This window comes from Onychostoma macrolepis, chromosome 07 (genome assembly GCF_012432095.1).
Source record: "Onychostoma macrolepis isolate SWU-2019 chromosome 07, ASM1243209v1, whole genome shotgun sequence".
Taxonomy (NCBI): Eukaryota; Metazoa; Chordata; class Actinopteri; order Cypriniformes; family Cyprinidae; genus Onychostoma; species Onychostoma macrolepis.
In genome coordinates, this window is record NC_081161.1 from 13,347,551 (window position 1) to 13,357,821 (window position 10,271).

Consider the following 10,271-nt stretch of genomic DNA (forward strand, 5'->3'; position numbering starts at 1 on the left):
CTAATGGCTTGGTTGAAAGACTTAATGGCACAATTCAAAGGTATGAAATTGACAATTCCCAATAAACTAAACTATTGACTATCGATGGTAGTTGAAGAATGTCTATTCTCTTGTCCCTCACATTAACTGGTTGATGTGTCAAAATGATTACATAAATGAAGAATGTTTTACTATTGATGGTTCTTCTCATAATCCAAGGTCGTTGAGTAAGCTGGTGGGAAAGCAGCCACAAAATTGGGCAGACTACTTGGAGGCCACAATGTTTGGTCTCCGCACAAAAAAGCAAATGACTACACAATATTCTCCATACTTCTTGATGTTTGGACGTGAAGCTAGATATCCATGTGAGGTACCTGACAATTATGAGGTTAGTATTTTACATGTCAGTGTTATTTTCTTATTATCTTTTGCAAACCAAAGTTAAATGCAACTTTTCTTGCCTAGATCAATGAGAGCATTGAGGATATTGTAGCAGAGGAGTGTGTCGCAGAATGCATCAAAAGGCACAACAGGATATTCAAAACTGTACAGGAGAATATTAGTTGCGTTCAACGTAAAATTAAAAAAAGAAAACTGGAAGAGGGATTATCCCTTGAAATCAAAGTTGGAGACCGAGTGTTGCGTCAGAACGTGCAAAGCAGGCAGAGAAAGGGTGGTAAATTGGACCCAGACTACATTGGCCCATACACAGTTATGAATGTGGATGGCAAATCCATTGATTTGAAGGACGATAAAGGACGTTTTTGTCCAAAGATTAACAAGGACCATTTAGTTCATTTTTTGGAGGAGTATCCCTCAAAAGTCCCCAAACTCAGTGATTCCTTTCCCGTTGCGGTATCCTCAGCCCTCACTAACCCACCTGGCTTCACCCCTGCCGCTACCACCCAGCCTCCTGTCTGTGCCGCTACCACCCAGCCTCCTGCCTGTGCCGCTACTGGCTACCATCCAGCCTGCTTTCCAGACTAACTGTCCTGCAAAACTCTGTATATTATTTTGCCAACATGCACGCACATGTTCGTTTAAATAACTTTTTTAGTTGCAATGAATGAAAACTGTTCTCTCTCTCTCTCTATAAAGTGTTACAAGAAATATGGGCAAGAAAAAAAGGTGGGACACTCTGCAGTAAAATTGGCCCATATAAATTATTTACATGGGACATTGAACACCTTAGACCTGGGGAATTGCTCGAAAGTGAGGTAGGTGATGCAAATTATTCATATTCTTAAATTTTCAAATTGTGTTACTGCTTTTGTAAAGAAAAAAAAAAGAAAAGAAAAAAGTCTTCTAGGCATAAACCCATAAGGGTATGCTCTGTAAATTTTTGTTTTATTTGTTTTAGGTTATCAATGCATACTTGTCCTACCTCATAAAAAATTATGCTGGCAAGGCATATGTGCTTGATTCCTTTCAAGCAACAAGTATTTGGCAAGGCAATCCCAGTTCAATGAGTTTTTTTGCTGTGAGAGAACTGGTGAACTGAACTGTTGTTACAATGTTCCATTGCATCTCTAGATGAATCCAGGGGCGTATGATGTTCTTATTGGGACAGTTAATGAGAACAATCACTGGACGCTCCTGGTCTGTTTCTTTCCGTTCTTGTCCTTCACTGTAAATTAAAATCGTTTAAATTCAGAGCAAGATTCATGTATAATAATTTTTGCAGGTGATATATCCTAAAAAATTGAGAATACTGTACCTAAATTCGCTCGGTGAAAACCAAAGTAAACTGGAACACTGTAAAAAGGCTGTAAGGTCAGTACAAATTAATGCCCTTCTTATACATTTTAATTGTTAGTCTTATTACCTTTTATTAACATTTTAAATATTTCCAATTCAAACAAAGCAAATTTATGGCCACAAAAGGAAATCTTGGGGAAAAGTGGGAATGTGGTAAAGTACCACACTGCTTACAGAAAGATGACAATTCACGTGGGGTATTTGTATGCAAAGTACGTATATATTTAAGTGATATTTAAATTGTGAATTTATGCCCTGTTTTCATTACATCATTTTGTAGTTTGCAGAAGCTATTTTGAAAGGAGGTAATTTGGAGTTTGAAAGCACAGTGGCCAACATAAATGTCATTCGCCAAGACATAGGCCTTTGCCTTCTACAAGAAACAGGTATATATAATGTAAATATATATAATATAAAATGGACCACAAGGTACAACTGACACATTCTTTCACCAATATTATGTGCATCACTTTGCTTAATTTATTTCCACAGAGGACCTCTCTGAACTATGCTTAGCCTGTGGGGACAAATATCCATACACAGAAGACACTGAGGACTCTTGGGTCTGCAAATTAGCAAACTGTTCTTCGTTTCACCCTGCTTCAAAACATGTTATAACGTCCGTGTCTCTTTCAGATTCAGTGTGACAGCTGCAACGGATGGTTTCTGGGAATGTGTAAACCGACCCAATATAAAAGATTGTTTTGTTTATCACGGATGCCAAGGCCCTGCTTAATTTTGTATTAAGGCTTTTTCTTTCTTATAATGCACATCTTCAGATAACATGCATTCTGATAAAGCAAACAGAGTGAAATGCATTGTTTTGGGTAATTATCCAATAAATAAAAAGAGGGGAAAAAGTTGACCCCTGTCTCCTCTTTTATAAAAAATCACTATTTAAAATCACATAATCATAATGCTCAAAGTAGGCTAAGTGCATTGTGTCAATATGATCCAAGTGTAATTGTGGTTAAAAACACCGCGGTCAAGTGAGCCGCCATCTGTGAACACCCGGTCAAGTGAGCCGCCACCAGGATTCCGCTGCACGTCTATTTGTGGTATTACGGTACGGAGACACGGAGCGGCCAAAAAGCTGACGAAGACATATATTTCAGCGGTTATGAATTAAATGTGCCCCAAAGCACAAAAAATAAAAGATACAGTTTTATTATGTTCAAATATATTATACTGTGGAGTTTTCCGTAAGAATAAAGTCTGTTAAAATACATTATAGCACTGATTATTTCCTACTATTTTCTACATGCATTATTCAAATTAGTTAATACAAAAATGTCAATAAATTATTTTTCTGAACGACGGAGTCTCTATCTGTGTCAACTTTCCCTGGGTTTTACTGTAGAATTTGGGAGAAAATGAATGCCAGTCTGACACAATGCATTATAGCACACCTTCACATTTAGACAGGCATTATTCAAATTCCTTCAGAGTTAACAAGAAAATTGGAATAAATTATTCTTCAGGACACCCAAGACTCTGTCTGTGTCAAGTTTCATGAGATTTTACTGTAGAATTTGGGAGAAAATTAATGGCAAAGTCTGCCACAATGCATTATAGCACACCTTCATATTTAGACAGGAATTATTCAAATTCCTTCAGAGTTAACAAGAAAATTGGAATTAATTCTTCTTCAGGACACCCAAGACTCTGTCTGTGTCAAGTTTCATGAGATTTTACTGTAGAATTTGGGAGAAAATGAATGCCAGTCTTGACACAATGCATTATAACACACCTTCACATTTAGACAGGCATTATTCAAATTCCTTCAGAGTTAACAAGAAAATTGGAATAAATTCTTCTTCAGGACACTCAAGACTCTGTCTGTGTCAAGTTTCATGAGATTTTACTGTAGAATTTGGGAGAAAATGAATGCCAGTCTGACACAATGCATGATAGCACACCTTTACATTTAGACAGGCATTATTCAAATTCCTTCAGAGTTAACATGAAATTTTCAATGCATTCTTATTCAGGACACCCAAGACTCTGTCTGTGTCAAGTTTCATGAGATTTTACTGTAGAATTTGGGAGAAAATGAATGGCAAAGTCTGCCACAATGCATTATAGCACACCTTCACATTTAGACAGGCATTATTCAAATTCCTTCAGAGTTAACAAGAAAATTGGAATAAATTCTTCTTCAGGATACTCAAGACTCTGTCTGTGTCAAGTTTCATGAGATTTTACTGTAGAATTTGGGAGAAAATGAATGGCAAAGTCTGCCACAGTGCATTATAACACACCTTCACATTTAGACAGGCATTATTCAAATTCCTTCAGAGTTAACATGAAATTTTCAATGTATTCTTATTCGGGACACCCAAGACTCTGTCTGTGTGAAGTTTCATGAGATATTACTGTAGAATTTGGGAGAAAATGAATGCCAGTCTGACACAATGCATTATAGCACACCTTCACATTTAGACAGGCATTATTCAAATTCCTTCAGAGTTAACAAGAAAATTGGAATTAATTCTTCTTCAGGACACCCAAGACTCTGTCTGTGTCAAGTTTCATGAGATTTTACTGTAGAATTTGGGAGAAAATGAATGGCAAAGTCTGACACAATGCATTATAGCACACCTTCACATTTAGACAGGCATTATTCAAATTCCTTCAGAGTTAACAAGAAAATTGGAATTAATTCTTCTTCAGGACACCCAAGACTCTGTCTGTGTCAAGTTTCATGAGATTTTACTGTAGAATTTGGGAGAAAATTAATGCCAGTCTGACACAATGCATGATAGCACACCTTTACATTTAAACAGGCATTATTCAAATTCCTTCAGAGTTAACATGAAATTTTCAATGCATTCTTATTCAGGACACCCAAGACTCTGTCTGTGTCAAGTTTCATGAGATTTTACTGTAGAATTTGGGAGAAAATGAATGGCAAAATCTGCCACAATGCATTATAGCACACCTTCACATTTAGACAGGCATTATTCAAATTCCTTCAGAGTTAACAAGAAAATTGGAATAAATTCTTCTTCAGGATACTCAAGACTTTGTCTGTGTCAAGTTTCATGAGATTTTACTTTAGAATTTGGGAGAAAATGAATGGCAAAGTCTGCCACAATGCATTATAACACACCTTCACATTTAGACAGGCATTATTCAAATTCCTTCAGAGTTAACAAGAAAATTGGAATTAATTCTTCTTCAGGACACCCGAGACTCTGTCTGTGTCAAGTTTCATGAGATTTTACTGTAGAATTTGGGAGAAAATTAATGCCAGTCTGACACAATGTATTATAACACACCTTCACATTTAGACAGGCATTATTAAAATTCCTTCAGAGTTAACATGACATTTTCAATGCATTCTTATTCAGGACACCCAAGACTCTGTCTGTGTCAAGTTTCATGAGATTTTACTGTAGAATTTGGGAGAAAATGAATGCCAGTCTGCCACAATGCATAATAGCACACATTCACATTTAGACAGGCATTATTCCTGGCATAGACCCAAGATGGCGGCGCGATCAGACGCGGCGGCTGCTCCAGGTCCCAAAGACGGTGCATTTTTGTCTTTTAATGTCGTCTGTTCGTCTCCAAATAGTGTAAATTTACCGCTAGTTCATAAGGAAATCACTCCTAAACTCAAATATGTTCGCCAAAGACTTTTGGATATCGACAACGCATACAAAGACCAACTCGCCGCGGCTACTGAGAACCTCTGAGGCCTCTGTTTACTGCTGAAGCCGGACCTCGAGACCGCGGCCTCGCCTACTGTCGCTACCCGCACAAGGCGGCGTCAAGCGGTGTGAGAGAGGGCAGGCGTAAGCGGAGGTATCTGAGATAGGCTGAGGAAAACCCCACAAGACCGGCTCTTCCAACACTCATGCTCTCAAGCGTTCGCTCTCTGGAAAACAAACTGGACTTAATTCAACTCAGTCGATCTACACAGCATGAGACAAGGGATTGTTGTGTGTTTGTTTTCACTGAAACATGGCTGAACGACAACATCCCGGACTCCGCCATTCAGCTGCACGGACTAACTTGCTACCGCGCGGACAGAGATTCATCACTGTCTGGTAAGACTCGCGGCGGTGGCTTGTGTGTGTACGTCAACAAAGAATGGTGTAACAATGCTGGGGTAGTGACAAAACACTGTTCATCGCTGGAGGAGTTTATGTTTGTGAAGTGTCGACCGTTCTATCTGCCGCGGGAGTTCACGGCCATTGTTATTGTCGCGGTATACATCCCACCGTCGCATAAGCGCAAAGGGCGGCGCCGCGAGCTGTACAGCGCCATCAGCGAACAACAAACAAATAACCCGACGGCTTTTTCATCATAGCGGTGACTTCAACCACGCAAACCTAAAGACAGTTTTGCCAAAGTTCTACCAACATGTGAACTTTGCAACAAGGAAATAACACACTGGACTTTGTTTACACAACAGTTAAGGCGCATACAAAGCTGAACCCCGCCCCCACCTCGGGTACTCAGACCACATCTCTGTTATGCTAATCCCAGCATACAGACCACTTCTGAAACTGGCCAAACCGGTTCACAAACAGATCAAGGTATGGCCAGACAATGCCACCTCAGCACTGCAGGACTGCTTCCAGGACACAGACTGGAACATGTTTAAAGAGGCGGCCACCTACAACAACCACACAGACCTGCAGGAGTACACTGAAACTGTGACTGCTTACATCCAAAAGTGCACTGATGATGTGACAGTCACCAAGACCATCACCACACGCGCCAACCAGAAGCCATGGATGACAGCAGAGGTTCGTGGGCTGCTAAAGACCAGAGATGAAGCATTCAGATCAGGAGATAAAGCAGCCCTCAAAACAGCAAGAGCCAATCTGTCCCGCAGCATCAAAAATGCAAAACGGTCATATGCTCAAAAAATCAACAATCACTTCACAGACAGCAGTGACACACGGAGCCTGTGGCAAGCTATTCAGACTATCACAGACTACAAGCCCCCGCCACAGGCCTGTGATGACGACACATCCCTCCCAGATACACTCAACCACTTTTACTCACGGTTTGAAATGCTGAATGACACACCTGCACAAAAACTGCCCACACCTCCCAACGACCAGGCGCTCTGTCTGTCTCCAGCCGACGTAAGGAAGTCCCTATCTAGGATCAACCCACGCAAGGCTGCGGGTCCCGACAACATACCTGGCCGTGTACTGAAAGACTGTGCTGCACAGCTGACAGATGTCCTAACAGATATCTTCAACACCTCGCTGAGCCAGGCAGTCGTCCCCACATGTCTCAAATCCACAACAATCATACCGGTACCAAAGAAATCACCTGTGTCCTGTCTAAATGACTACCGTCCCATAGCACTGACTCCAATCATAATGAAGTGCTTTGAGAGGTTAGTCATGCACAACATCAAAACCAGCCTCCCCAACACACTCGATCCGCTCCAGTTTGCATACCGTCCGAACCGCTCTACGGAAGATGCAATTTCCTCCACTCTCCACCTGGCTCTTACCCACCTAGAAAATAAAGACTCCTACGTTAGAATGCTGTTCATTGACTTCAGCTCAGCATTCAACACAATAATCCCACAACAGCTCATAAATAAACTAAACCTGCTGGGCCTTAACAATTCCCTCTGCAATTGGATCCTGGACTTTCTAACCGGAAGACCTCAGTCAGTCCGTGTCGGCCACAACACCTCGAGCACTACCACACTGAACACAGGTGCCCCACAAGGCTGTGTGCTCAGCCCGCTGCTCTTCACGCTGCTGACCCACGACTGCACTGCCAAGTCCAGCTCCAACCACATCATCAAGTTCGCTGATGACACAACAGTGGTAGGCCTCATCAGCAACAACGATGAAACGCACTACAGAGAGGAAGTGGCACAGCTGGCTGAATGGTGTGGCACTAACAACCTGTCCCTCAATGTGAGTAAGACAAAGGAGGTTGTGATGGACTTCAGGAGAAACTCCGGTGATCACCCCCCACTGACCATCGACAGCTCGCCTGTGGAGAGAGTCAGCAGCACTAAATTCCTGGGGGTGCACATCACAGAGGATCTCACCTGGTCCACCAACACCATGTCACTCTCCAAGAAGGCACAACAGCGCCTACACTTCCTCCGCCGGCTGAAAAGAGCAAGTCTCCCTCCACCCATCCTCACCACTTTCTACAGGGGCACCATTGAGAGTGTGCTGACCAGCTGCATCACTGTCTGGTACGGGAACTGTACTGCAGCAGACCGCAAGACCCTACAACGGACAGTGAACACCGCTGCAAGGATCATCGGTGCCCCTCTCCCCTCCATCCTGGATATTTTCCTCACACGATGCTCCAGCAAAGCCAATAGTATCGTGAAGGACTCCACACACCCTCCCACAGTCTCTTCCAGCTCCTACCATCAGGAAGACGGTGCGGAGCATCAGAGCCCGCTCTGCCAGACTGCTCAACAGCTTTTTCCCCCAGGCTGTGAGAGCCCTGAACTCAAATCACCCCGTCCCTCTCTGAAACCCCATACAAACCCCCTACCTCCTGTAACATGTAACGTGCAATTCGAAGTGTGCTACACACAGGTGAGTGGGCCTGTACAAACCACCTGTAGTAGCACACTCTCCTCTATGCGCACTAGTCACTTTTCACACACACTGCTGTGTGTACACAAATCCACAAAGACTCAGTGATATATGTATGTTTACATGCTCATGCACTACAAATCATCCTGCACTGTTCCCCAGCCAGCTGCTTGAACTCAATGTTTCTCCTTGCACATGTACAGTACTTATCTGAAGCATTCGTATAGTTTGTATAGTTTGTATTTTTTAGTTTGTATAGGTACTTTTTTATAGATAGTATATTTATATTTATAGTCAAAATCTATCAGTAGGATAGTTGTGTATAGGTTTATATTGTCTTACTCCATTGTTGTATGCCTGTATTTATGTAGCACCGTGGTCCTGTGAGGCACGACATTTCGTTCCACTGTATGCCCCCGCATGTAGCGGAATGACAATAAAGCTCAACTTGACTTGACTTGACTTGATTATTCAAATTCCTTCAGAGTTAACAAGAAAATTGGAATAAATTCTTCTTCAGGACACCCAAGACTCTGTCTGTGTCAAGTTTCATGAGATTTTACTGTAGAATTTGGGAGAAAATGAATGCCAGTCTGCCACAATGCATTATAGCACACCTTCACATTTAGACAGGCATTATTCAAATTCCTTCAGAGTTAACAACAAAATTGGAATTAATTCTTCTTCAGGACACTCAAGACTCTGTCTGTGTCAAGTTTCATGAGATTTTACTGTAGAATTTGGGAGAAAATGAATGGCAAAGTCTGCCACAATGCATTATAACACACCTTCACATTTAGACAGGCATTATTCAAATTCCTTCAGAGTTAACAAGAAAATTGGAATTAATTCTTCTTCAGGACACCCAAGACTCTGTCTGTGTCAAGTTTCATGAGATTTTACTGTGGAATTTGGGAGAAAATGAATGCCAGTCTGACACAATGCATTATAACACACCTTCACATTTAGACAGGCATTATTCAAATTCCTTCAGAGTTAACAAGAAAATTTGAATAAATTCTTCTTCAGGACACTCAAGACTCTGTCTGTGTCACGTTTCATGAGATTTTACTGTAGAATTTGGGAGAAAATGAATGCCAGTGTGACACAATACATGATAGTACACCTTTACATTTAGACAGGCATTATTCAAATTCCTTCAGAGTTAACATGAAATTTTCAATGCATTCTTATTCAGGACACCCAAGACTCTGTCTGTGTCAAGTTTCATGAGATTTTACTGTAGAATTTGGGAGAAAATGAATGGCAAAGTCTGCCACAATGCATTATAGCACACCTTCACATTTAGACAGGCATTATTCAAATTCCTTCAGAGTTAACAAGAAAATTGGAATTAATTCTTCTTCAGGACACTCAAGACTCTGTCTGTGTCAAGTTTCATGAGATTTTACTGTAGAATTTGGGAGAAAATGAATGCCAGTCTGCCACAATGCATTATAGCAGACCTTCACATTTAGACAGGCATTATTCAAATTCCTTCAGAGTTAACAAGAAAATTGGAATTAATTCTTCTTCAGGACACCCAAGACTCTGTCTATATCAGCTTTCACTGTGTTTTACTTTACAAATGTGTAATATTCAAAAAAGACAAAAATGTGGTTCAAAAGTTCTGTTATTTAATACTTTACAGGCAAGACACGTTTATTTATGTAGCACATTCGTAATGGCAGGAGACAATAACACATACATAGAGAAAAAGGCTACTTCTTCAAGGCTGCGTTGTTGAAATCCAAGCTCTAATCAGTAACTTTCCCAAAACATTCAGATATGAAGTACTTTTATTCTACGAGTGGTTTTCGACTAATTTTTTTTTTTTTTTGTTATTTGGAAGTTTCAAGAATGAAGTAAACTGTAAATTGGTCATGTACATGAGAGGCCCTAATGACCTAAGCTGTCAAAGAAGAGTATATGTATGTTTTAACATGTTGGGTGCTTTTCTCCAACCAAGGACAGATCATGTTCTAG